Here is a 26,039-nt window from a genome sequence, read left to right as displayed (position 1 = left end):
TATTATAAAGAATGCTTTACTTTAGTCAGCGCCAAGAAATGCTAATAGACATTATGAGTTAATAGCAGGAAGAGAGAGAGAGAGAGAGAGAGAGAGAGAGAGAGAGAGAGAGAGAGAGATGTGTGTTGTGTTTCCATTTGGATGGTTTGTCTTTATTTCAGTAGACCAATCTCCTCTCCCCTGCAAAAATAGAAGAAAAGACAGAGAAAGTCACAGGAAGAGGAGAAGTGCCAGAGGGGGAAATACACTAGTCCACACCGGGGGCAGAGCAGCTATAGCCAGCCTACTTCTCTTATCTCTCTGGCGGGTCGTGGCAGCCTTTTCAAGCTTAAACTCCACAGTGATGTTAGAGGCAACGTTTCTAAAGGCCATGGAAATGCTTGATATCCACTTAAGTCAAACATATTGAGAGACCTCAGTGGCACTTTGCACACCACCATCTTCCACTGCATGTAGTCCTTTTGGTCCTGGGAACTATGCGTGTACAGCAGCAAGTATTGGGCTGGCCAAGAAGTTCGTTCGGGTTTGTCCATAAGATGTTACGAAAACCCGAACGAACGTTTTGGCCAGCCCAATATTTTTGTTTGTTTGTTTAGCTCACACTGGCAGCTGTTTGCATCCAGGACCTTGCACATCTCCCAGCAGACTCCATGTGCTTGTGATACTTCATACTCCATGTAAAGTAGAGTGGGCACCACTTAGCCTTTTGAAATTCTTTTTATCATTGCTTCTGCTGCCCACCAGGTGAAGTTTGAGAGTCTCCACTAGTTCTTCTGGCCCTGACTGTTGCCAGAGGGAGAGGCTCGGGTCTTCCCACAGGGCAAATTCTGCTGGTTGTGTATATGTCAGAGCTGTTCGGCTTGGAAGGAATTTCCTGTCTGGGGCTCCACCATTGTGGGAAGCCACAGGGACATGCTGACGGGGCAGTGCCGAGGCACCTCGCCATTGCTGTCTGTGAGGCAGCACCCGGAGGCTTGGCTGGGCTGCACCAAGGCTGTCGTGGGTTTCTAGTGCAGGCAGGGCAAAGGCTGGGTCAATTGCAGCAGAAGCAGAAGCTGGTGGAGGCCCCAGAACCTAGCCTGGTCAGGCTCTTTTCTTTCTGGTGGAAGCTGGCCCTCTCCAAAAATGGGGAATTCCTGTTTTGATTTCTGCTGGTGGAGAGGTCACTCTTTGCGTAGGGAACAGGAGTTATTTTCTTCTTTGCCAAGACAATCAGAGAGGTGGCAGGCAAGTTGACCGTGCTGCTAGCATTTTGTTCTGGTTCCTGGCCATCTGAAGGCTGCTGATTTTCTGCACTGCTACTCTGAGTATTCTGAGAATTAGAGATGGAAATGACAGGACCAGCATTGTTGCTGACACCCCACTGGTTGGGGTTGGCAGAGACTATTCTGTACCTTGTGAGATGGGAAAGGATTGCTGCTGCTGGTCAGATTAGGTAAAGGCTGGGCCCTCAGGGCGATAGTATAGCCCTCCAATTCTGTGCTCTTGTGTCCCAGGAGCTGATGGGCGGCCATCACCTCGAACTTCTGGCCCATCAGTGAGTACTTGATCTCTTATTGTGTGTAACCTATTGACACCATCAACTCTGGGGGGGTCTTTGCAGTCAGAGAGCAGTTCCACATAAGGCTTTAGTTCATCGTTATGACCCAAATTTTCCATGAATCTTTCATAATTTGATCAAAAGTGCCTCTCTTGCTGGGAGTGCTTCTCTTGGTGGAACTGAGAATGAGAAATTTCTTGAGCAGGTTTTCACACTCCATGGACAAGTAGAAGGGAATATGGTATATTTCACTCAGTAACTTCTCCCATGGCTTCTTCAGATAAGAAGGCAGGAATCAGATGACCCCTGCATATAGGATTGACTCTCAGCCTCCACACCTCCCACACGGGTCTATCTTAAATTTTTCCCTGGAGTAGTTCTGGGGTAGCAAAATTACTGCCACAGAAGTTATGTAGCTGGTTGCCAAAGGTGAATTTGTTGCTGAAACCAGAGTCTACAATCTTGATGTCCATGTCAGCACCCGAGAGCAGGTTTTCTGCCTTTCAGTCTCTATAAACAACCCACTTCTGTTGGCAGCACTGCACGACAGATACTTTCTGGTGGAATTTTCTTCAAGCCTCTTTTCCTTTCATGTGCCATGAGCTACTAGGTAATCAAACACATCTCTTCCACTAGCATATTCCGTGATGAGGTAGAATGTTTTCTCAGTCTTGAGATTAAATAGCTTTTCCTCTCTTGGTGAAAATAAACCCTGAATTTTCTAAAGTTTAGTACTGAGATTCATACTCACTGTCAATTCACTCTCAGAAATACATAACTTGAAGTTATATAAAAATAGAGCCTAGGAATTTCAATATTTATCTTGAAGTGACAGATTTATAATCCACATAAGAAAGTGCTTAATTTCCCTCTAGTTAATTGTATCCAGTAGTTTTTAGAGGATTTGCTAGGTACACAAACAATCACCATTGGTGGTAGTGTAAACTGGTGTAAATATCTTTCAGTGGGAATTTCACAGTATCTATGAAATTAAAACATGCATGTGCTTTTAACTTACAGTTCCATTTTTATAAATCTATTATACTTATATGGACACATATGGAAATGCTTATATGGACACAAAGATATGTGTGCAGGGATGATCACAGCAGCATTATTTATAATAATGAAAAATATTTGTAATGATGAAGAACATGAGCTGAGATGAATGTCCATCCATAAAGAGATGACAAATTATCTATGGTACATTCATCCTTTGCTTAATGGATTCCTATCATTTTGCTCATCCAGATAACTTTTATCCTTGTGATATTTGTTTAGAGATGTGGAGAGACCATTATTGAAACCACACCCAGTTCCTGCTCCCAACAATGTGGTTTAAGATGGAAACTGGCATATTTTAATTTCTCTGTCTGTAGGCCCACAATTACCCAATGTTCCAGACTTGGGTAATTGAACAAGGATGTGACAGTCATGATTCCCCGGACTTTTACATACAGTTGATTGAGCCAGAGATGGATACCTAACCCAAGCTGAATCAGTTAAAGTCATGCCATAGATTTTTTTTGAAGTGGAAATAAAAAAGGGAACCTGGGAATTTTTTGGTAGCCTCATTCCCCCTCCTGTAGAAATTATTAGCTTTGCAATGAGAGAGACAATCCAGCTGACAATATGCAAGAATCTGAGTTTAGAGAAGAGTGTACAAATTTTTGATTTCAGGAAATACTGAGGCCCAGCTCCACCTTCTGATACTATAGTTTAATTATTTAATCCTTCTTTGCAATTCATGAACCAATAATTTTTGTTGTGATGTTATATTGGTGAGTAAAAAGGCACATTTCATAACAACATGAATAATTTGGTATAATTTTTATAAACCTTACACCTTATTTGTATATGAATCTAAAAATCATCATATAAGACGCAGAGCAAAGTGTTGACAGTGATTTACCCTTGTAGTGGGCAAAAAGAGAGGGAAACACTTTTGTTTTTACATTGTATACTTTTATACTGACTAGCATTCTAACAGTTAACTCTATTAGTTTTATAGTTGAAAAATAATTTTAAAATCCCATCAACTAAAAACTTCGAGGAAGAGTATATGAAGAAAAACAAACAAGTGCCTTGCACCACTCACTCTTGAATATTCTGATGCCGAGGGCACCTGCATTCACTGGTTTCACGCTGGAGCCAATAGAGAATCGTAATTGCTTGTGATAGAAAGCCAAAGTTGCGGAGTGATTTCCCAACTCACAAATGCCTAATTTATGAACATCTAGCAGGTAAAGAGAAAGCTACTAGCCCAGGCTAACTTGCCAGGAGACAGCATAGCAGAGTGAGAAATGCTTCAGGTTTGCATCTTGAATTGTGACCCTCTGTTTACTAGCTAACGAAGTGAGTTATTTAGCCTTTCTGCACCTCTGTTCCTCATCAATAAAATGTGCTAACAGTGATTCTTAACTCATAAGATTGCTATGAAGTTTAGCAGAAATAGTGCATGACAAAGCCTGGCACATACAATGCACTCTCTCTATGCAAATGTTAGCCATCCGTGTTGTAGAAGGCAGAATGTCCCCTAGATGCTCAAGATTTCACTGCATCTCTGTATTTTTTCTCTAATGCAAAGCTTGGTATCTGTTACCAGGTACAGACAGCAAATCCCCTGGAATAACGATTTTCCTGTCATGGTGACAAATTTCGACATGTTCGAATCAATTTCTTCAGAATTAATTCTTGTCCCACATATCTGCACATCATTTGATTGGAGTACAGCTACACTTACGTTTATTAAGTTCATCACAATAAAAGCAGAGAGCTTGTTTTACTTCATCTTTGCCATTTCAAAAGTTCTAAGATTCATGTTTTTTTTCAGAGTACAAATTCCTGAAGTCTGATATCCCTTCAAATCAATGGAGTCTTTCAATATGCACCATCCAGGCAGCAGGCCAGGAGCTACTTGGGAGGTAGGGTGTTATTGCCTGAAATGGGCAGGCTTGGCCGTAGCCATCCATTGTATCATGGTTCTATGTATTATTTACATTGCTAATACCAGATGCGTTGAGTTTAGTTGCCTTTTAAAATGTCCTCAAAAATAATACACTATGACTAAGCAGTGAAACAGATGATATTGTATATTCAAAGAATTATAGAATAGAGCAGCATGATATATATTAGAACTATATCTAAATACATCTAAAATAAAATTTCTAGGGCTTCCCTGGTGGTGCCGTGGTTAAGAATCCGCCTGCCAATGCCAGGGAACCGGGTTCGAGCCCTAGTCCAGGAAGATCCCACATGCCGTGGAGCAACTAAGCCCGTGTGCCACAACTACTGAGCCTGTACTCCAGAGCCCATGAGCCACAACCACTGAGCCCACAGGCCACAGCTATTGAAGCCCACGTGCCTAGAGCCCGTGCTCCAAACAAGAGAAGCCACCGCAATGAGAATCCCATGCATTGCAACAAAGAGTAGCCCCTGCTCACCGCAACTAGAGAAAGCCCTCTCACAGCAATGAAGACACAACACAGCCAAAAGCAAAAAAACAAATAAATTTATATTTAAAAAATAAATTAAATTTCTATGTCAGAAAGTATTGTGTTGGAAGTTGACTATACTTTATCTTCCTTTGTTGTTCATAAAATAATAACACTATGATAGATTTTAACTTAAATTCAAATAAATATACTAATCCACATCAAGAAATATGTGGGCTTCTTCACTCTCGGGGCTTCCCACTTTATTCTGGCCCACTGTCCTCCAGTGCAGTATCTACTGACTACAGGCTATATGCCATGTCTATTGATAGGTACTGTTTTTCTTCCACCAGGGGTCAAAGCTTTTCCTACCACATTCTATCGAAAACAAAGACCTTTCTCCGACAATCATTTGCAGTGGCTGTACTTTCACTTCTAATCCCTATACTTTTGCTGCCATTATGAGCAAACAGATTCAGTGACTGAGCCGGAGTCTGCTTTTGATACAGAGGCCTTTACAAGTGGACCCTGCCACTGAGACAATTGATTCCTGAGGAAAAATACATTTACTTATACAACGGATGCAACTTATTATGAACTGTAAAGTTCATCTAGTTCTCAGGTATCTATTAAACTCACAATGTAGATGCAGTGCTAATGTCAAATCTCTAGTATTTGAGATAATATCAGTTTGGACACATATGGTCAAAGAAAGCACATAGGAAAGAACTGAACAGTACTGCCCCTGGCTTCTGTCACTGAGAAAAGGAGAACACACAGGACCACTCAGAATTGCCATAGAATTTTGGTTGTACTAAAAATACAGATATGAGAGTCAGGAAATTTGGGTCATCAAGGAGGAAAGTGGGAGTTTTCAGGGAGAAACAGAGATTTTCTTATTGGAAAACCCATTATAATTGGAGAGGAAGCCAAAAATTTCCAAGAGATAAATCTTAAAGATGCATGAAGCTCCTAGGAGATGCAACAGTGGCTCTGTCTTCCATACACAGAACTTTCCCAACTCAAAAGCCCCCTGCGTATCTTTAACTCAGGGATCACTTCTAGCAGTTGGAGACATTCACATTATGAAAGGTAGGTGCGTGGGGATGAGACACACTGAAGGCACCACAGCCTTAAGCCACCATCTCATGTGTATCCTTTGACGTCATCCCTTTGAAGAAACTGTCATATGGGAACATTTGCTATTTAAAATGTTCCTTTTTTACTGCTGCCCCACTCTAACTTTTTCCCCGGTGTTGTTTAGTTGAATTTCCACAGTTAAATGCAACTACGCTATAATCCAATTAAGGCCATATTTCTGAATCAGAACTCTCAGGATATCACGGGAAGGTTCACTGCATACCTTAATACCCTGGTAATTTTATTCCCTGCCACATTGGGGATTAATGAGATATTTATGGAGAAAACATTAGAATGTGCCATGCATGATATTGAGTTTTTGAGGAAATATGATTTAAGTTTCAAAGAGCTTATAACCAGGCTTTGTAACTGATGCTTTTTTAAAGTGAGTTCTAACTGGGTAGGAACAGCACACCTGAGGAAGCTCACGTGAGCCTACCATCTTCACATTCAGGTACATCTGAAAATGGATTCAAATTCTTGAATTTCTTATATTTAGGTCAGGCCCTTGCTCTCACACTAAAATTTTGTCTTTCCTTCTTCCTATCACCCAACACCTAACAGAAAACCTTTGGAATATCTTTGACCATGCATGTAATAGATTTTCAAATTTTATTTGTTGATTAAACAAATAAATGCATGAGCAAGTGAACACATGAGTGAATAAACAATGAATCAAAAAGTTGATTTTCTGACTTAATTTAATATCTACTCTTAGTTCTAAGCATTGATGAGCAGAGTTCTAATGACACCATTGTGGTCAATAGGTGACATCTTTCTCCCTTTATCTCTGAGATGCACAGTCACACCCTCCCCCTCAAGTTTCTAGGACCCTCCTTTTTTAAAGCTCTGTCTCCAGGAAATTGACAAATCAAGCCACTCTCCTGATTAGCTGGACCTTCCACCTTGTTTCACTGGCTTTTGGATAAACATGACTTAGCAGCTCTCCCTACAAAAAGAAGACTTGCTGAATGACTAAATCTGACTAAATCAATATCTTCTCCCTCCTACTCTTTCCCTTTTTGCCTTCCACACCCCCTATCCTTCATTTTTCTCCTAATTCCTCAATATGGTGCCTCATTCTGCTTCTGACTCTTCAACTATAACCTCATTATTTGCTTACTGATTAAATCATGCACTTCCTCAGCAACTTCTTCCTGAATTCTGTGGATGTCTTTTAGATCCTCCTAAATCTCTTCACCACATTTCAAAGTCTACTTCTGTATATATACTGTGTAACAAATGAACTTGAACTTATGCCATGAAAGAACAGTAAAGCTTTGCCATTCGTTTCACTGCTTGTTTTTATTCCACTGTTTTCACTTCGCTCGGGTAATGCCCAACTCTCAAGGGGAGGTCACTGCCAGGGGAAAACTGCTGGGCAGTTAATGTCTAACTCACACCAACTGGTCTCTGTACCTGAAGCCTAAAGTGTACATTCAGGGCATTAATTATATTCACAGTGTGCAACCAACCTCATTACAGGAAGTAACTGCTAAATGGGTTCAGGGTTTCCATTTAGGAAGAAAAAGAAGTTCTGGAGCTAGATAACAGTGAATGTGTTTTAGGCAAAAGTTTGTCTTGAAAAAGAGCAAGGTAAAGTGGGAGTGGAGAGGCTTGAGATCTAATCCCTCACTTCCAAGAGTGAGATCTGCCCTTGTGTTTAAGACACTTCTCGAGGCTTAATTTCACGCTCTGTAAAATGAGATAATAATATCAAAACTATAGGCGTGTGATGATAAAACCAAATTATGTATGTGTACGTGTGTGTGTCACATCACAAAATAGGACATTTAATACGTATCAGTGTATTTCAACTACTGGTCTCTGTACCTGAAACCCTGTACCCATTTAGCAGTGACTTCCCATAATGAGGTTGGTTGCACACTGTGAATATAATTAATACCCTGAATGTACACTTCAAAATGAATAAAATGGTAAATTATCTGTTATTTGTATTTTACCACAATAAAAAACCACACAGACACACACACACACGTTTATAATCTTCCTCTTCCCAATGTTTTTCATAACTCCCTTTACTTAAAAGTTATGTCAATAATTACAGAGTCCAGGATAAAACAGCTAAGCTGCTTTTATTAAGTTAAAATATTGTGTACTATTTTCTTTTTATTATTTCCATTTTTGCTTTACCTGGTCAAATATAGATTTTATGGCAGAGGGACAGAGACAGTATTATCACGTATCAAAAACTGCACTTCACAGGGGGACTGCAACTTTAAAACACTAAAGTTTTCCACCATCGGAATGTGGTTTCTCAGAGAGAAATGCACAATTTGCACAAAGAAGTTCCTGGTATTTCATTTTGTCTGTTGGGTATCAAATGAATCTTGGGGCTTTCACTTGAGTTTCCACTTGACAAGCCCTTGACAGGACATTGATGACTTCCAAATCTCTTTTCCAGCCCACACCTCCCTCCTGAGCACTAGACCATATATCCAGCTGTCTACTGGACATCACCTTGATACTCCTCAGACACTTTAAACTTAACTTGTCCAGAGCTGTAGTCATTATTTTGCACTCTCAGACCTGCTGCTGCTTCTGTATTTTTTATTTTGCTGAAAGACATAACTATCCACTAAGATGTCCAAACAAGATGTCTAGGCATCATTCCCAAATTTTCCTCTCCCACCTACGTCTTCTCAATCATCACATTCTTTAGAGTCTATCATAGTATCTCTCAAGGTCTGTTTCAAAGGATCTGCCTATGTACACCTACACATCCATGCACATGCAAAGCCTTCTATTTTGATTGCTTAGTATGACACATTCAGCTATCCATTTGCTACAGTAAATGGATTTCTGTAGTCACAGAATCTCAGCCAAAAGAAAACTTGGGAAAATAAATCAACAGAAGATAAAAAAAATACATCATTTACCTGGAGACTTTACTACAAATTTTAATTCTCTGATTTTTTGTTCTTGTGATGTCAATGCACGTTTAAATGATGAGGAATATTTCATCATGATAAAATGGTCAATTCAAGAAGAAGACATAAAAAATTATATCCTTTATATCACATGAATCAAAAATTTAAGTGATTAAAAATTGGCAATTCTGTCATCATTTTTGAAGATGTAACACTTCTCTCTTTCCATTGATAGAACAACTAGATAAAATATCAGCAAAGACATAGATGACAAAAGAGATATGAAAAAAGAAGCTAAGAAAAGACTTTATGGCACGAAATGGAAAGATGTAAAATTTTCTTTTTGGGCAGGCAACATGATTTTTTATATAGAGAAACCTAAGAAATTGACAAAACAATTATCTGAATAAGTGAATTTAATAATGTCAGAGAACTCAAGGTTCATTTACAAAAATAAATATCTGTGCTTATATATTATCCGTGAAGAAATGGAAAATCAAACTAAAAATTTCATTCTCTTTATATCACCAACCATCTAAACTAAGAAATGTATTTAACACAAGATATGTGAAGATATGTAGTTGCAGTGTACTGAAAGCTACAAATACTACTGAGAAATAATAAAGAACTAAGTAATGAAAAGATATACTGCTTGGAAGTCAATATTGTAAGATACTGATTGTCCCCAAATTAGTCTATAGGCATTATGTAATTTCATGCCATATTTATAACAAGCTTTTATTGTAGCATTTGGTTAGCTAATTCTAAAATTAATACAGATATGAAAATGACATACATAGATCTACAAATCCAAGAAATTCAATGAATTCTAATATAATAAACTCAGAGATTCATATAAAGACACATTATAATCAAAGTAGCTAAAGCCAAAGACAAGAAAGAATCTTAAAAGCAGCAAGGGAAAAAGAAGCAACTTATCAAGCACAAGAGATCCTCAGTAAGGTTAACAGCAAATTTCATCAGAAACCATGGAGGCAGGAAGGCAGTATGATGACATAAAATGTTGAAAGAAAAAAACTGTCAAGAAATAATTCTATATCTGGAAAATTTGTCCTTCAAAAATGAAGGAGAAATTAAAATATTCTAGGCAAACAAACAAACAAACAAACCCTGAGGGTGTTTATTAACCTGCCCTATAGGAAATCCTAAAGGGAGTCCTTCAGATTCTAAAGAAAGGACACTAGATAGTAATCTGAAGCCAGATGAAGAAATACAAATTGACAGTAAAGGTAAATACATGGGCAATATAAAAGTCAATATCACTGTATTTTTTCTAACTCCAGTTTTTATTTTTCACACAAGTGCATAAAACTAAATATAAATCTATGTTTGGGGAATATAATATATAAAAGGGCCTTTATCCAAAGAAGATATAAAAATGCACAATAATCACAAGATATGATACTAAACATCAATAGTTTTTAGGAAGATGCAAATCAAAACCACAATGAGATATCACTTCATACCTACTAAGATACCCATAATTAAAAAAAATAAAAAACAACAAGTGTTGGTGAGGATGTACAGAAATTGGAACACTTGTACATTGCCAATGGGAATCTAACACACTAGGTCAGCTGTGGAAAAGAATTTGGCAGTTCTTCAGAGAGCTGAATATGGAATTACCATATGGCCCATGGTTCTTGGCAATTTCATGACAGTGTTCTGAGACCTTCACATTTTGGAACTCATTTCTGCTTAATGATATAAATTATCTATTACTTTAAAGTAATATATGTTTATTTTCTTTTAGTAACAAGTTTTTGATTTTTCCTATATTTGGCAAATCTATAAAGAAAAGTCAAATCCCATGGAGTTGAAATGAAGGAATAGCCAGATACTAAGAATCATCTGTAAGTGATCAGGTGGTGAAGCCTGGGCTGTAAAGGTCTATGAACAGACATTCATAGTCTGTTATTCCATTGGACCTTTTCCTCTCCATCATAAAGACTAATTTAAGCCATTATCATCTCATGCCTGGAATGTTGCCAACATACTTCTGTTCTCCCTACCGTCTGGTTCACCTTCCTCCATTCTATCTTTAATATTCCATCAAAAAGTATCTTTCTGAAAAATAACTCTGATCATGTCACTTCCTTGCATCATACCTATTCATATCTCTCCTGAAATAAGACTAACACTCAGTGTTTTAGCATGACAGTAAAAGCCTTCTACGACCTGATCCATCACAGAATTATCTACATAGTTGGTGCTTAGTAAATGAAAACTTACTCAATGGATGATCAGTGGTTTCTACCAAGGAAATTAAAAGAAAAAGCAAGCATAACGGTGGGAATAAATTCCTTTACTTCATACATATTTTCTGAGCATCATCTCTGTGAAGGAGATTGAGAGGGGAAAACAGAAGATTATCAAACCTCAAATATGTGCTTTTTCTGCCATATCTCTTGCCCCAACCTTTAGGAATCTGAGAATCTAGCAGGGAACACAAGGCTTGTACAAAAACTGCCAAGTGCTTGGGACTTGATAAATGTGCTAAGGCAATTCAGTAGGAGAAGATTCCATTTTCACCATGGGGACTCAGAGAAGGCTACAGATATTTGATCTGGGCCTTGATGAAGGAGTATGGCAGGTGGGAAGAGACAGATCTCCAGACCCTAGGGCATCTCAGGCATGTGAATTTCAGGGAAGAGGCACATGTTGTCATGCTGCTTGACTCTAGTGCAGGGCATGTGAGACGTAGCAACGAGCATGAGCAGTACATTGGAACATTAGTATGGCTGGCTCTGGAGGGTTTAATTGCTAGTAAGAGAAATTATAAGTGGAGCTTTCTCGATGAATACCCTTGAATCCCCAGCTAATTTTCCGCAAAGCCTGAACCCTGGCTGCTTTCCCTCCTAACCTGCCCTCCCTACCTGTAATTCATTCAGACTCACTCTCTGCTCCTGCAACCCAGCAGGACCCTGTGGGGCTCCTGAGCACAAAAGCCTTTCTGTGTCCCCCACTTCTTGATTACAGGAAATAGGTTTCATTCATCCTCCAGGACCTTCCATGAGTTCCAATGAGCAGGTTCAAACAGTTGCTACTTAGGGAAGGGAGGGGGATGCAGAGATGAGAGGAACAGTCAAAAGAAACAATAGTGCAGCCTTGGGGCAGGGCCCTGGTTCGCTCAAGGGATATACATAACAATATCTTTAAGCTGTTTTGCAGATACAGAAACCCCCACCAGGTGGGAGAAGTTAACTGTATGCTGCCCACAAGCACGTAGACCTTAGGCCACCAGTTGGAACCAGAAGGTTGATGATGCTGACTCCCACTTACCTCACCACCAACCAGTCAGAAGAATGTCCACGAGCTGATCACGCCCTCTTCGAACCATTACTATAAAACTCTTCACTACCCCCTCCAAGTTGGGACATCTTCAGTTTTGAGGGCATTAGCCTGATGTGGCCTCCTTTGCCTGGCAAAGCAATAAAGCTATTCTTTTCTACTTCACCCAAAACTCCATCTCTGAGATTTAATTCCATGTTGTGGAACAGAGGCCGGATTCAGCTTCACTCCCTCTCCATGCTTCTGCCCTCCAACCCCATGACAGCAGGCTTTAGTCAGCTTTTTGTTACCAGAGGAAACTGATTTCCAAAACCATTCTTCATGTTGCTTTATACTTCCCTAAGCCTGGGTTTTCTCCCCAGCAGGCTAGGAAACAGAAAAAAGGAACACCAGCCTAAAAAAAGATCTGCATTCTAATCATGGCTCTTGTACATACGTGACCCTGGGCAGATTACTTAACGTTTCTGAGCCATCTGTAAAATGGTGATAACAATTCTTATCTTAAAGAGATGCCATGAGGGTAACATAAAATGTTTAAGCCTTTAGTTCTTAGATGTTTCACAGAGTGTTAGTTGTCCTCCCACTGCAGTCTCCAGGATCAATCAGGTCAAATTTTGGGGCTTTACTTCACCCCCTCGCTTCAGCCCTCAATTAGGGCACCTTAATGAATTCTCTGCTGCGATCATTACTACTTCACCTGGTTTCTTTCTCAGAGCCCAAAAGACAGAATTATATGGCAAGGCTTAAAGCCTCCTTTTAAAACTTAAACTAGGCTCACTGGGGAGGCTAAAAGCTAAAGATTTGACCTGTTCTGGCATTTGAGCTGATTTGTATTAGAACTGCCTTTGTAACAACTGGAGGGGAAAGAAGAATGCTCTAATCAGTCTAAGCCTGGAGAAGAAGTCATTGCAAATTCATGGAGACAAAAACAGGTGTGTGAAATGGTGTGTAAAGGAGCTCGCAACGATCTCCCAGGACATGGTTTCTGATTGGGAGCCCTCATGCTAGAAAAAAGATTAGGAGTATCTTGGCAAGCTTGTGTCACAGGAAGTGCAATATTTATTCAGCACACAGATAGCCAGTGGATGCACTGACAATTGCAATTCAGGCTCTCTGATTAGATTTTGGCTGGAGTGTTATTTAGAGACTTAATCATGTAATGCCCAATGGCACCAAGTTCGCATGTGGATCTGATTGAAATCTTTGCTCCCACTGGTTTCAGGGTGCAGATAACTGAGGGTGGCCGGAAGAAGAGCATCCGCTTACTTGAATCAGGAAAAGTTGACAACTCCCGGCTTCCGAGAGTTCCAAACTACAGAGCATATCCCTGCATCCAAGTGTAGGAAAGCTCTTGGACCCCGACTATCTCATCATTCTTTATAGCAACTGGGGCTGGATTTGCCTGAGCCTAAGATGATACCACACTCTCCTACCAAGATTTGTTCAGTTACCTTTGAATCCAACTATTTCATAGACTCAGACTATTAGAGATGAAGGAATGAGTCTAATTATCCCATTTCAGAGATGAGGAAAATGAGACTCAAAGAGGGTGTAGCTTATCAGGATCACAGAGATAGTTATAAAAAAAAAGTGTGAGAAGATAGGTCTCCTGATTCCCAGTGTTACTGTTTTAATGGTATTTACCAAAATACAGTAGATAATAATGTTAAATTTATTTATTTTTCTTCCTTCAAAACAGACAGTAGGACCATTTGCCTATTTTCTCTAAAGTGTTAAGCTATGTGTGCAGAAGCTATATTGTCATTTTCTAAATGTTGCCTGTACTTTAAAATTTCAATCCCTTCATAGTCAGTTGGTACCATGTCCTTTATAGCTTAACTTCAATAGAGTTAATAAGAAAAAAAGGACATGAGAGGGCTTTGACATTTACTGAGGAAATAAGCATAGGACTCTTACAAACACACCTTAACTCATAAAATGGTTAAGAAGAGACCTAGAAATATGACTAAAGTCCAAGCATAATAAAATATATAAAAATCCACTTTAATTATTTTTCAAGCAATTAGAATTTAAAGTATTTGGTTACATCCCTAATCTTCTATTTCCATACTATATTCAAAACTTTCAAAAATTGAGGGGCTCTTATGGGTCTATTTTAATGAATCTTTGGCCAGATAACTCTGAAATCCTTCCTTGTACTTTCAGCAAAATGCTTCTGACTTGCCCAAGCTTATTTTTTCTCAAATTATTTTTAGTATAGTCAAAGAAAAATCCAATAGTTTTGAATATGCTTAGGTATGAAGAACTTTAGGTATTAAAATTCCCAGGTGGCTTCAGAGGTGGCTAAAAGATTGGCAGCAGGGTGAGGGGGATAGAGGGCAGTAGCATTATCATCTTCCTTGACACGTGACTCCTGTGTGTTGAGCATGTGTCTGTGTGTCTCATTAGCTAACTGTCTATTTAACTTCTCTCTGTCTACTTCACTATTATATCTCTATCTAACAAGAAACTGTGAACAGAGAAAGAAGAAGTGGCCAACTTCCCGTAGTCTGGTCTATCCACGGTTCCAAGGAAGAAAATTCCCAAATACCAGACACCTGCCCTTGTTGTGAACGCAATATAGTGACTACTTTTAGACCACTGATTGCCAGCTGCTGTGCTCCTGGCTCAATTGCTTCCACAAGACAAGCTGTTGAGGCAGATATTAATGTGTATTTCAAACCAGCTGGATATATAAGACAATTGTCCTGTTTATGAGCAGTCCTGGTCTTATAGTGTTCTCACCCTTCCATCTTGCCCCACCCATTATGAGAAGCAAAAACTGCTCCATAGTGGTTCAGCTTTTCCAAAGACGTAATGTCATACTTGCTTACATATCCCCTTCTAATGTTGCTACATCAGAACTGGAAGCTTATTTCTCCTGGATTTTAGCACATGGCAATTAGAAATCAACATACTTTGTAGTTCTGTGAGGCATATTTTTGCTTAAAAAATAACTTTCATAACTTTTGTATAAGTATGCTTCACGTCTTCCATGGTGTCTGGCAAGTGGTTATGTGCTCATTCATTGAATGAAGACCTGCTATGGGCTCACATTTCCATTTGCTAAGTTGAGGCCATTATAGCAGAATTCAATAACTTTCCTCTAAGAAAATTATACTGTTTTGCAACTTCTGATTAAATAACACAGCTTTGTCTTTCCATTATGTGTTCTTTCTGTACATTTTCACATAGTGACTTTTAAGTCATTATCTCCAGCCAAAACTTGTCTTCATCTGATGACTGTGTGTCAAGTTGCCTGCTATACATCTCCGCCTAAAGGACCCAAGGTATCCCCAAACTAATATATCCAAAGGTGAACCTGTCACCTTATACCTTCTCCCTCTCCGTTATACACACATACAAATACACACACCCTCAACTGATCCACCTCCAGCGCTTTCCATCTCAGAGTATGCCACCATAATCCATCTAGCCAAACAAGCTGGAAAGCAGCAAGCTTGCATCGTCTCTTTCTCGCTCTCAAAATCTAGTGAAGCCTTTTCTCTCATTGGCTCCAGTCTCTATTCCTCCAGGACAGAGTTTGACTCCTCCTTAAGTTGATGCCCACCTCTTGAGACATTTGCCTTTTAAATGAATTTCATTTTCTTGAGCACATTATATTCTAGCACATCTCTCTTCCCTTCCATAAATGTTTTCTCTCCACCTCCGAAGTGTTGCCTTATGAACTTAGGTCGTTAAAATTGAACTCAAATGTCATGTTCTCTATGAGACATTTCATCTTCAGTTTGCCTGTGTTTCTTGCAAGTGTCTCTCTTGTAGCATTTCATGCACTGTACAGCAATGACTCATTAATCTTTCTTCCTCTTGCATGCATTGCAAGAGGTGGTATGATGCGCCTTTCTTTTCCATTTCCCCAGCGGCAAGCATGTTAATAATAGGTATTCAGTAAATATTTACACATAATCAATTGAAAAAATGATTTAAGGTAAGAACAAAGCCCTTGGAAGAACAGGTCTAGTGGGTGGTCACTGGGGCAAAGAATATGAAACCATCTTCTTAGGATGACAGCTCAGACAGACTGGAGGGCAGAGGTGATCGGAAAAAATATCCTCCAGAGGATCACTCAGTCCTGCAGTCACCTAATAAGTGGGAGGTCTGTCATACTTAAATGAGAGTCGGCTCCATGATTCTATTAAAGAAAGAAAAGGTATTTGACACCAAAATGTGGACTAAAATACTGGTAGGTAATTAACACATTGTATCAGGTATGTGTTTAACCCATCACATGAAGGGATGGTTTGAAGACAAGCATGCCTTTGCTCCAGGGCATCTGGTTAAAAAGCTAAATCATGGATTCCCCAATGGCCTCTTTCCTCTTAACATACCATCATAGTGATATTCATGAATTAATATAAATTCTCTAAAATGTATCTCTATCTTAAAATGTTTCACTTTATTTCCCTTAAGTGTAATGTGTAATTCTTTCAAGTTTCAAAGCTGTAGGTTAGGAAGAGTGCCTACTAGTTCTATTATTCTGGGATTGGGTGAACTAGTTACCATTCACCTCATCCATATAATTATAATTTTATGACTTACATCATATGGCCTTTCCAATTAAATGCCGGGCCAGTAGCTTCTCAATTTTATCCCTGAGTACCTTCCTAATTCTTGGGTGGATACTAGCTCACCTCATCTAGTAATATTTCTATAATTTTTTTATTAGTTAGATCCAGAATACCTGGAATGCTACCTTCAGGTGGACTAGTAGTATTTTTTTAAAAATGAGGGTGAAAATCTGACATAATAAAGATGGGAGTCATTCATTTAATCCCTGCTTGTTCTTTTATTATCCTTGAGCAGTTTTTTGTTGTTATTTTTTGTTTGTTTAAATTATGGCTTCATGTGTTCTATAATTTTTGTTTTCATCTCATGAATAGGTTGTTTAAATGGCCTGCATTTTTGAAGGAAGAAATTGAGGCAAAGGGAATAAGGATGTTTAATAAGGATAAAATGTTGAGTCCGTGACTTTGCTATTTTATTCCTACCGTGTGCAAGAAACTGTGCAAAATTTTGGATATGAAGTGGTAAACAAATAGACATGGGCCCTTCCCTCTTGAAAAAAAACCACAATAGTAAAAATGCATATAAGTATGTAACTGTTAATTATAATAAGTGTAATGAAAAAGCAGGGTAATTCTTCGCACCAAAGAATTAAGTGTATCTGCTTGAGACTAGGTAATCCAGAAAAGCCTCTTTGAAGAAATGACATGAATTTGGAGATATGCATTGGAATGACAAAGGAAAAAAATAGGAAGGAAGGTTTTCCAGTCAGGGAACCCCGTGGAAAAAGACCATGGACTGGGACAATTCTTGATCCAGCCAAGTTACAGAGAAGAATTCAATATGGGTAAAGCCTCATGACAGAAGAAGGAAGAGGCATGAAATGAGATGAGATAAAATTAAAAAGGTAGGTTGCAGCCAGAAATGCTTTTTAAGGCATCTTATAAGTGCAATGAAATGCTCATGAAGGATTTAAACATGAGAATGGCATGATTAAATCTATGTTTGAAAAGATCAGTTCAGATGCTGTATAGACTGATGGGTTGGTAAGTAAGGGTAGAGAAAAAAAAAAGACTAGTGAAGTAACTAGGAAATAAATGAGAGTAGCCTGGACAAGAAATGCTATAGGAGTGATGATGATGAGGCAAATTACTCAGCTGTATAAAATGGATAATAAAAGTACCCACCTCATTAGATCAAAAAGATTATATGAAATTGTGCCTTTAAAAGCTCAAAGCAAAACAAAACAAAACAAAACAAAAAAAGGGGCTTCCCTGATGGCGCAGTGGTTGGGAGTCCGCCTGCCGATGCAGGAGACGCCGGTTCATGCCCCGGTCCGGGAGGATCCCACATGCCGCGGAGCGGCTGGGCCCGTGAGCCATGGCCGCTGAGCCTGCGCGTCCGGAGCCTGTGCTCCGCAGCGGGAGAGGCCACAACAGTGAGAGGCCCGCGTACCACAAAAACAAAAACAAAAACAAAAACAAACAAACAAAAAAGCTCAAAGGACAGTTCTGGCACACAGAAAACTTAACGCATGTTTATTACTATCACTACAGCTATTATGGCTACTACTCCTATTTGGAGTTACTTGGTTTGGTTTTAGGGTGGTGTTTGGATGGCAGTGAGGGAGAGAAGTTAGTTTGGTGTATTATAATTTATTGGTTTAGAAGGAAATTTGATAGGCAGAATTATGGTGTTCTGTCTTAGGGGGTGGTATTTAGAATGATGATAGGTGATGTTTAATGGGTATTGAAGAGGAGAAACAGTTGGCTTTTAAAAAAATCTAATGATTAACTGACTCAAGGACTAATGGAGCCTCACTATCTTTTTTTCTTTACCTCTCTTCGCTCCAAGAAGTTTCTTCAGTATTTCTAAGCCTTGAAGCCTCATTCTCCAAGCCTAGTACAAATATCATGATAATTCTCTACTGATGTTAGTACCATCCCTTTCATGGAAATTGTCCTACGATCTCTTGGGATGTCAGAGCTAAAAGGCAACTTGGGAGTAATTTGTCTTAATTCTGTTGGTTACAAATGTAGAGGCAGACTCTGAGAGAGGGAAATGCTGTCACTCTTCAGAGGAACCAGATCGCGTGTTACAAATACCACGGACTGGGTATCAGAGGGAATTAAGTTCAAGCTCTGTATCTGTCATTGCCACGTTGAAACAAATTGCTTAACCTTCTGAAGCTCGAGTTCCTCACTGTAAAGTAAGATCCTAATAACTGTCCTGCCTCGCTAAAGAATGGCCATGAAGGTCTTCCCTGGTGGCGCACTGGTTGAGAGTCCGCCTGCCGATGCAGGGGACGTGGGTTGTGCCCCGGTCCGGGAAAATCCCACATGCCGCGGAGCGGCTGGGCCCGTGAGCCACGGCCGCTGAGCCCGTGAGCCATGGCCGCTGAGCCTGCGCGTCCGGAGCCTGTGCTCCGCAACGGCAGAGGCCACAACAGTGAGAGGCCCGCGTATCGCAAAAAAAAAAAAAAAAAAAAAGGCCATGAAGAATGAATAAAATAATGCACATAAAATCATTTCATGAACCACAAAGTGCATTTGTTATCAATCCTTTGCTATGTTTACAATCACCAAACAGATGCGTGTATTGATTCAATTGTTTGCCTGGAGGTAGTTAGCGTAGCTTGTGGCTAATGGAGCTCAAAAACTCCTGAGGTAAATTTATTGGGAGGCTATGTTCTAAGTCCATGTGTAACTTACATAAGTAAGCTGAAAAACTTCAAGTACGTATTTCATTGATTCTTAAGATGTTTAAACCTCAGTATCACCTTGGACTATATACTATCATTATTTACATTTTACTATTTAAAAAATAGGCCCAGTTTAAGTAACCAGAGTGATTAGTATAACAAATATAAGGTCACAGAGACACTAGGCAGCAGAGTCTGATTTTAAACCTCGATCTGCCTTGTTCAGAAAGCCATAAAATTTTAACTACTAATAGGGAGGCTATACCACAATCACAGGATAAATTGACATTGTTTCTGCAGAAAAGAGTCCTTAAATTGACCAAACTTGATTAGGAATCCAAAGGCACATTTTTGTTCTCCAGCATGTGTTGAAATGAGGCTGATGCAATATTGCAGCTGAGCAACTGGGTGTAAAAATCACTGGTAAAAACACACGGCCGATGGCAATTAATTACCACAGGGCCCTGCTCTATTACGCAGCGAAAGACTGACAAAGAAACTGCGATAAGACTGAACCAGGAAACGACAACATACATGGGAAACTGCCCTCTGCTGGTCCAGGCAGTGCCCTGTCCTTGTTAAACAGGGACGTTATTCAAAGATGCAAATGAGATATTTTGAGCACTTTTATATTTATGACTTTATTACTCTGAGATGGTTGGGAGTTTTAATTTTGTGGTTAGCCCATCTTCTGTTTCTTTATTAAAACCTTAGTTCTGATTAATCAAAAATGCTCTTTATAGTCAGGTCACATAGATTCCATAAAAAAGGATACATTAGTTCACCCTGGATTTGGTGTGAGATTTATCTTTTAAAGATGTACCCTGATTTATATGTGTGCTCACAAGTGTGGCAGTGAATTAAAATATGACAGTAAGTGGGAAAGTTTCATGGCTTTCTGAATGTGGTCATAAATAAGGAATTTCATGACCAAGTTGCTCTGTGTAATAGCCATGTCTCTCCTCACCCATGGGCGTATTAGGGTCACTCTATTGGTGGAAACCGTGGTATACCAGCATTGGGCTTGCATAACCTCACAAAATTGGCATCACAAATCCACAAACCAATCAGTTGCCACAGCTTTTTATATACACACGGCACTAAAGCATGTGAATTCTTTGAAGCAACAGAAATGATGGCTGTCTTTCCACTATCATCCAGAAGTTTGTTGACTGGCAGTGACCAAGAGAGCCAGCTTTGAGTTTCTTTCTATGGAACTTCAGAAAGCAGCAGGCACAGGACCTGGATATAAGATTCAGAGACAGGGTAGCACAGCATTGAGCTGTTCTATAGAGAGAATTGGAGAGAATATCTAAAGGGGATGCAAGTGGTGTTCTGAGATATATATATATATATATATATATATATATATATATATACACACACACACACACATATATATGTATATATGTAAATATATATGTATATATATATAAATATATCATATATATATTCAAAGTGCACTTTGGATTCTATTGGACCTTCAAATATTACTTATTAAACACCCACATGACAATCTCTTAGAGTTTGGACACGCTACTTTAATACACAAGTCTCTTTTATGGCACCTTCTAATATTCACCCCCAAAATCTAATATTATTTCAGACATACACACAGTGAAATGTAATTTAACATCTAGAATTATGAAAGAGATGAGACAGCCAACGTCAAAAGAGTGCTATTTACACTGAATATGAGAATTTCTTTATGAGATAAGCTTCACTGTCAAGATGCCAGAAGGCTCTCTTAAGGAAGAGACTTCTGTAATTACAGAAAACAGCAAAGCAGAGGAAACTAACATTTCTCAGGAACTGTGTCTCTGTTTACCATGTATCTCTGGGCAATTTCTTGACCTGTCTGAGGCTTAAGGTGTTATGGGCATAACACCTATCTCACTGGATTCTTTTGAGAATTAAACTTCATACGTAATATGCCTAGCACATAGTAGACATCACAAAATGTTAGTTCAACTCTCCTTCTTGAGCAAACTTAGCTGGCACTATTACTCCGAGCAGTTTGGTCTGACTTCCCCACACACACACCCCGCCCCAACTTTTGCATGCATACCAAAGGCAACATAATTATACATTTTTGGTGATTAGAAATCTCTTTAGTTTTGTGTCAATTTTAGCCAAGTTTTGTGTTTCCCTGTGACGAAGCAAGGGAAAGCAGTTGCTGGCCAAGGACCTGTAAGAGTATGATTGTGATGCTGAGCCATGGAATCCAAGCCGTGTGAGTGAACCTATGAGCAGTCCTGTGGAAAGTGGAGCAGTGAAAGGAGTGGTAGTGATGAAGTTAAAGAGGCGTTTAAAGGAAGCGCTGCAGCAAGGGAGCTAGAAGGCGGGGGTTTTAGGGCAGAGACTCTAGCTTAGAAGGATATGATCACAGGCTCTCTGGCTGAGATAGGCTGAAAAAGGAGGATATTGTTGATGGTCCTGCAACAAAGTTCCAGATTTCTAGAATGACTGTGCATCTGTACTTGGAATTCATTCTGATGAGGATAATGGTTAGGACTGAGAGGAAGCTGTGAGCTATGTGATCATGTGTAAAAAAAAATGAGAAGGAACAATCAGGTGATTGATTCAGATGTGTCACTCTCTTCATCTGTTCATACCTAACAGATGAAGAGACTGACACAGTCAGAGATGTGAGCCACAAAGAAGCAAAGCTATTTATGAGGTAGGAAGAGGGATGCTTTAGAAGCGGCATAGGAAAGTCACAAATCACCTCTCTGCTGTCTTTTTCTTCAAAAGTTTTTGGAATACCTTTTCAACCTGCCTAAAATTCTACTCTTCCTTCAAGCGCAAATCAAATCCCCATTTCTCTTAGAGACTTCCTTCTCTTCTCTAGCCTACTCTGGTTTCACTTTCCTGACTCTTTTAGATGTTTATTTTCTGTAACACCTGTTTTGCAACTGGATGGTATAAAGCTCATATAAAGCTTAGTTCCTGTCTGGGTCATTCCCATTTAATTTTGTCTCCCCAAATAGACTGCCAGCTTCATGATGATGACAATCTTAGTTTCCTGTCCATTTATATCTCACAGTTCTTAGCACAGTTTAAAGCATATTTGTGAGATCACAAATACAATACAATTACATTACCAAACTGTTTTTCTTAGGAAAGACCACCTTTAATTTTGAATGTGATCCGCGTGACCCACACTACTAGTTTGCAGTATAAAGTATAAAGATGATACAGTTAACCATCTGAGGCCCTACTCTTCTAAAGTTGTAGACAATTCAAGAGCTGTGATATCTTCTTCTTGCATCTTAAGTTGCCCTCCACAATTTGTCCTAAAACCCAGCAAAGCAAAACCTCAGTTGGCCAAATTTGAAAAAAAAAAATTAAACCCTTTGATTTTCTTCAGTTGTAAAATCTAAAATTCTGGAACCAACCTTGATATTCCGATTCTAAAGGAAAGGGCGATAAAAGTCTAATAAACCAAATGATACAATATGAGGTCTTTCTTCTCCTCTCTTGTTTCTTAAGGGAATCTTAGATGACTAAAGATAACTACACTGGCATATGTAAAACAAGTTTTTCTTTGTTTAACATAAAGCAAGGAATGCTCCTAGAACACAGCATGCAATGGGAACAGCAGCCGATTCCCCTCTGGCTTTCTCTCCTTCCCAAGTACCCTTCCTATTACTCTTTGTATCTGATAAGATTTTTGTTCAAGGAAATGTACATAAAAAGCCTCGTCTTCAAATGTTGCATTGTGTGTGAAACTACATTTAAAATACCCTTTCATTAGCATTTGAAAATCATTCTCTGTAATCCATCATATCAACAGGCTAAACGTGATTATATCAATAAATGCTGAGAAAGCATTTGACAAAATCCAACACTCATTCACGATAAAAACTCTCAGCAAACTAGGAATAGAGGGAGACTTCCTTAAATTGATAAGGAATATATACAAAACCCTACAGGTAATATACTTAGTGACAAGGAATTAGATGCTATACCCCTAAGATCAGGAGCAAGACAAGGATGTACTCTCTAATGAGTGCTATTCAACATCATGCTGAAAGTCCTAACTAGTACAGTAAGAAAAGACAGGAAAGGAAAAGCATAAAGATTGGGAAGGAAGAAATAAAACTTTCCTTGTTCACAGATGGCATAATTTCCCATGTAGAAAATCCCAAAGAAAAAGAAAAATGCTCCGGAAACTAATATGTGATTATAGCAAGTTTGCAGGATACATGTTACTATACAAACATCAATTGCTTTCCTATATGCCAGCAATGAACAATTGGAATTTGGAAGTAAAAACACAATACCATTTATATCAGTACCAAAAATTAAATACTTAAGTATAAATCTAACAAAATATGTACAGGATCTATATGACGAAAACAATAATACTCTAAATTTTACAAATCAAAGGAGATCTAAATAAATGCAGAGATAGTCCATGTTCGTAGATAGGAAGACTCAATATTGTTAAGATGTCAGTTCCTCCCAACTTGGTCTATAAATACAACTCAATCCCAATCAAAATCCCAGCAAATTATTTGGTGGATATTGCCAAACTTATTCTCAAGTTTATATTTAAAGGCAAAAGACTAAGAGTAGCCAATAAAATACTGAAGAACAAAGTCAAAGGACTAATGTTATTCAATTCCAAGACTTACTGAAGCTATAGTAATCAAGGCAGTGTCACAATGGTGAAAGAGCAGTCAAATAGATCAATGGAACAGAATAGACAGCCCAGAAATAGACACACAGAAATATAATCACCTGATCTTTGACAAAGACGCAAAGGCAATTCAACAGAGAAAGGATAGTTTTTCACCAAATACTGCTGGAACAACTGAACATCCGCATGCAAATAAACGAATCTAGACACAAAACTTACACGTTTTACAAAAATTAACTCCAACTTGATCATAGACCTAAATGTAAAACACAAACCTTTTAGAAGATAGCATAAGAGAATATCTGGGTGACCTTGGGATAGGCAATGAGTTTTTAAATACAACACCAAAACATAATCCATGAGAGAAACAACTGGTAAGTTGGACTTCATTAAAATTAAAAAATTCTACTTTACACAAAACTCACCTCAGGGAAACAAAAGACAAACCATAGAGTGGTAAAAAAATTTACAAGACACATACTGATAAAAGACTTAACCAAACTCAACAATGAGAATACAAACCACCCAATAAAAAATGGGCAAAAAATCTGTACACCTCACCAAGGAAGATATACAGATGGAAAATAAGCATATGAAAAGATTCTAGACACAATATGTCATTAGGGAATTGCAAATTAAAACCACGAGATACCACTATATACGTATTAGACTGGTGGAAATTCAAAACTGACAACACCAAATGTTGTAAAGGATGTAGAACGACAGGAACTGTAATTCATTGCCAACGGGAATATGAAATGGCACAGTCATTGTGGAAGTCATTTTGGCAGTTTTTACAAAGCTACACGTGGGCTTACTACATGATCTAGTAATCATTCTCCTAGGTATTGCCCGTATGAATTGAAAACTTACGTCCACACCAAAACCTTACCTGAATATTTATAGCAGTTTCATTCATGATTGCCAAGAACTAGAAGCAACAAAGATGTCCTTCACTAGCTGAATTCATAAACAAAATGAGGTGCATCCGCACAATGTGATATTATTTAACAATAAAAATAAATGAGCAGGACTTCCCTGGTGGTCCAGTGGTAAAGAATCTGCCTTACAATGCAGGGGACTCGGGTTCGATCCCTGGTCAGGGAACTAAGATCCCACATGCCGCGGGGCAACTAAGCCCGCCTGCTGCAGCTCCTGAGCTCGCGCATCTCAACCAGAGAGCCTGTGAGCCACAACTGCAAAGCCCACGTGCCCTGGAGCCTGGGCACCACAGCTAGAGAAGAGAAAACCCACCGCCACAACCAGAAAGAAGCCCGCATGCCACAATGAAGAGACGGCGTGCCGCAACTAAGACCTGACACAGCCAATAGAAATGAGCTATCAACCCATGAAATCTTAAATCTTAAATGCATATTACTAAATGAAAGAAGGCAGTCTGAAAATGTTGCATTCTGTATAATTCTAACTATAAGACATTCTGGAAAAGACAAACTATAGAGATATGAACGATCAGTGGTCACCAAGGGTTGGGTGGGTCCAGGAGAGATGTATAGGCAGAGCACAGATTTTTAGGGCAGTAAAACCTCTGTATGATACTGTACTAGTGAATGTGTGACATTATGTATTTGTCAAAACCCATAGAAATAAACAACACAAAAAATGAATTTTAATGTAAAGTATGGATTTTAGTTAATAATAATGTATTATTATTGGTTCATCAATTGTAACAAATGTAATGCACTAATGGAGATGACAGTAATAGGGAAAACCGGGGGAGTAAGTAATTGGGAGAGAGAGTATATGGGAACTCTGTACTGCCTGCTCAATTTTTCTGTAAACCTAATACTGCTGTAAAATGAAGCCTATTTTTTAAAAAGTCTTATCTCAAGTG

General features: G+C 38.9%; 1 pseudogene; it reads right to left on the bottom strand.

Moving 5' to 3' along the window:
- Positions 1–210: 210 nt before the first annotated feature.
- On the bottom strand, positions 211–4,205 carry LOC137208475 (serine/threonine-protein kinase MARK2 pseudogene; annotated as a pseudogene).
- Positions 4,206–26,039: the final 21,834 nt, after the last annotated feature.

Source organism: Pseudorca crassidens, chromosome 16, assembly GCF_039906515.1.
Source record: "Pseudorca crassidens isolate mPseCra1 chromosome 16, mPseCra1.hap1, whole genome shotgun sequence".
Taxonomy (NCBI): domain Eukaryota; kingdom Metazoa; phylum Chordata; class Mammalia; order Artiodactyla; family Delphinidae; genus Pseudorca; species Pseudorca crassidens.
Note: the sequence above shows the minus strand (reverse complement) of the source record. Positions and strands in the feature narration are given on the sequence as shown.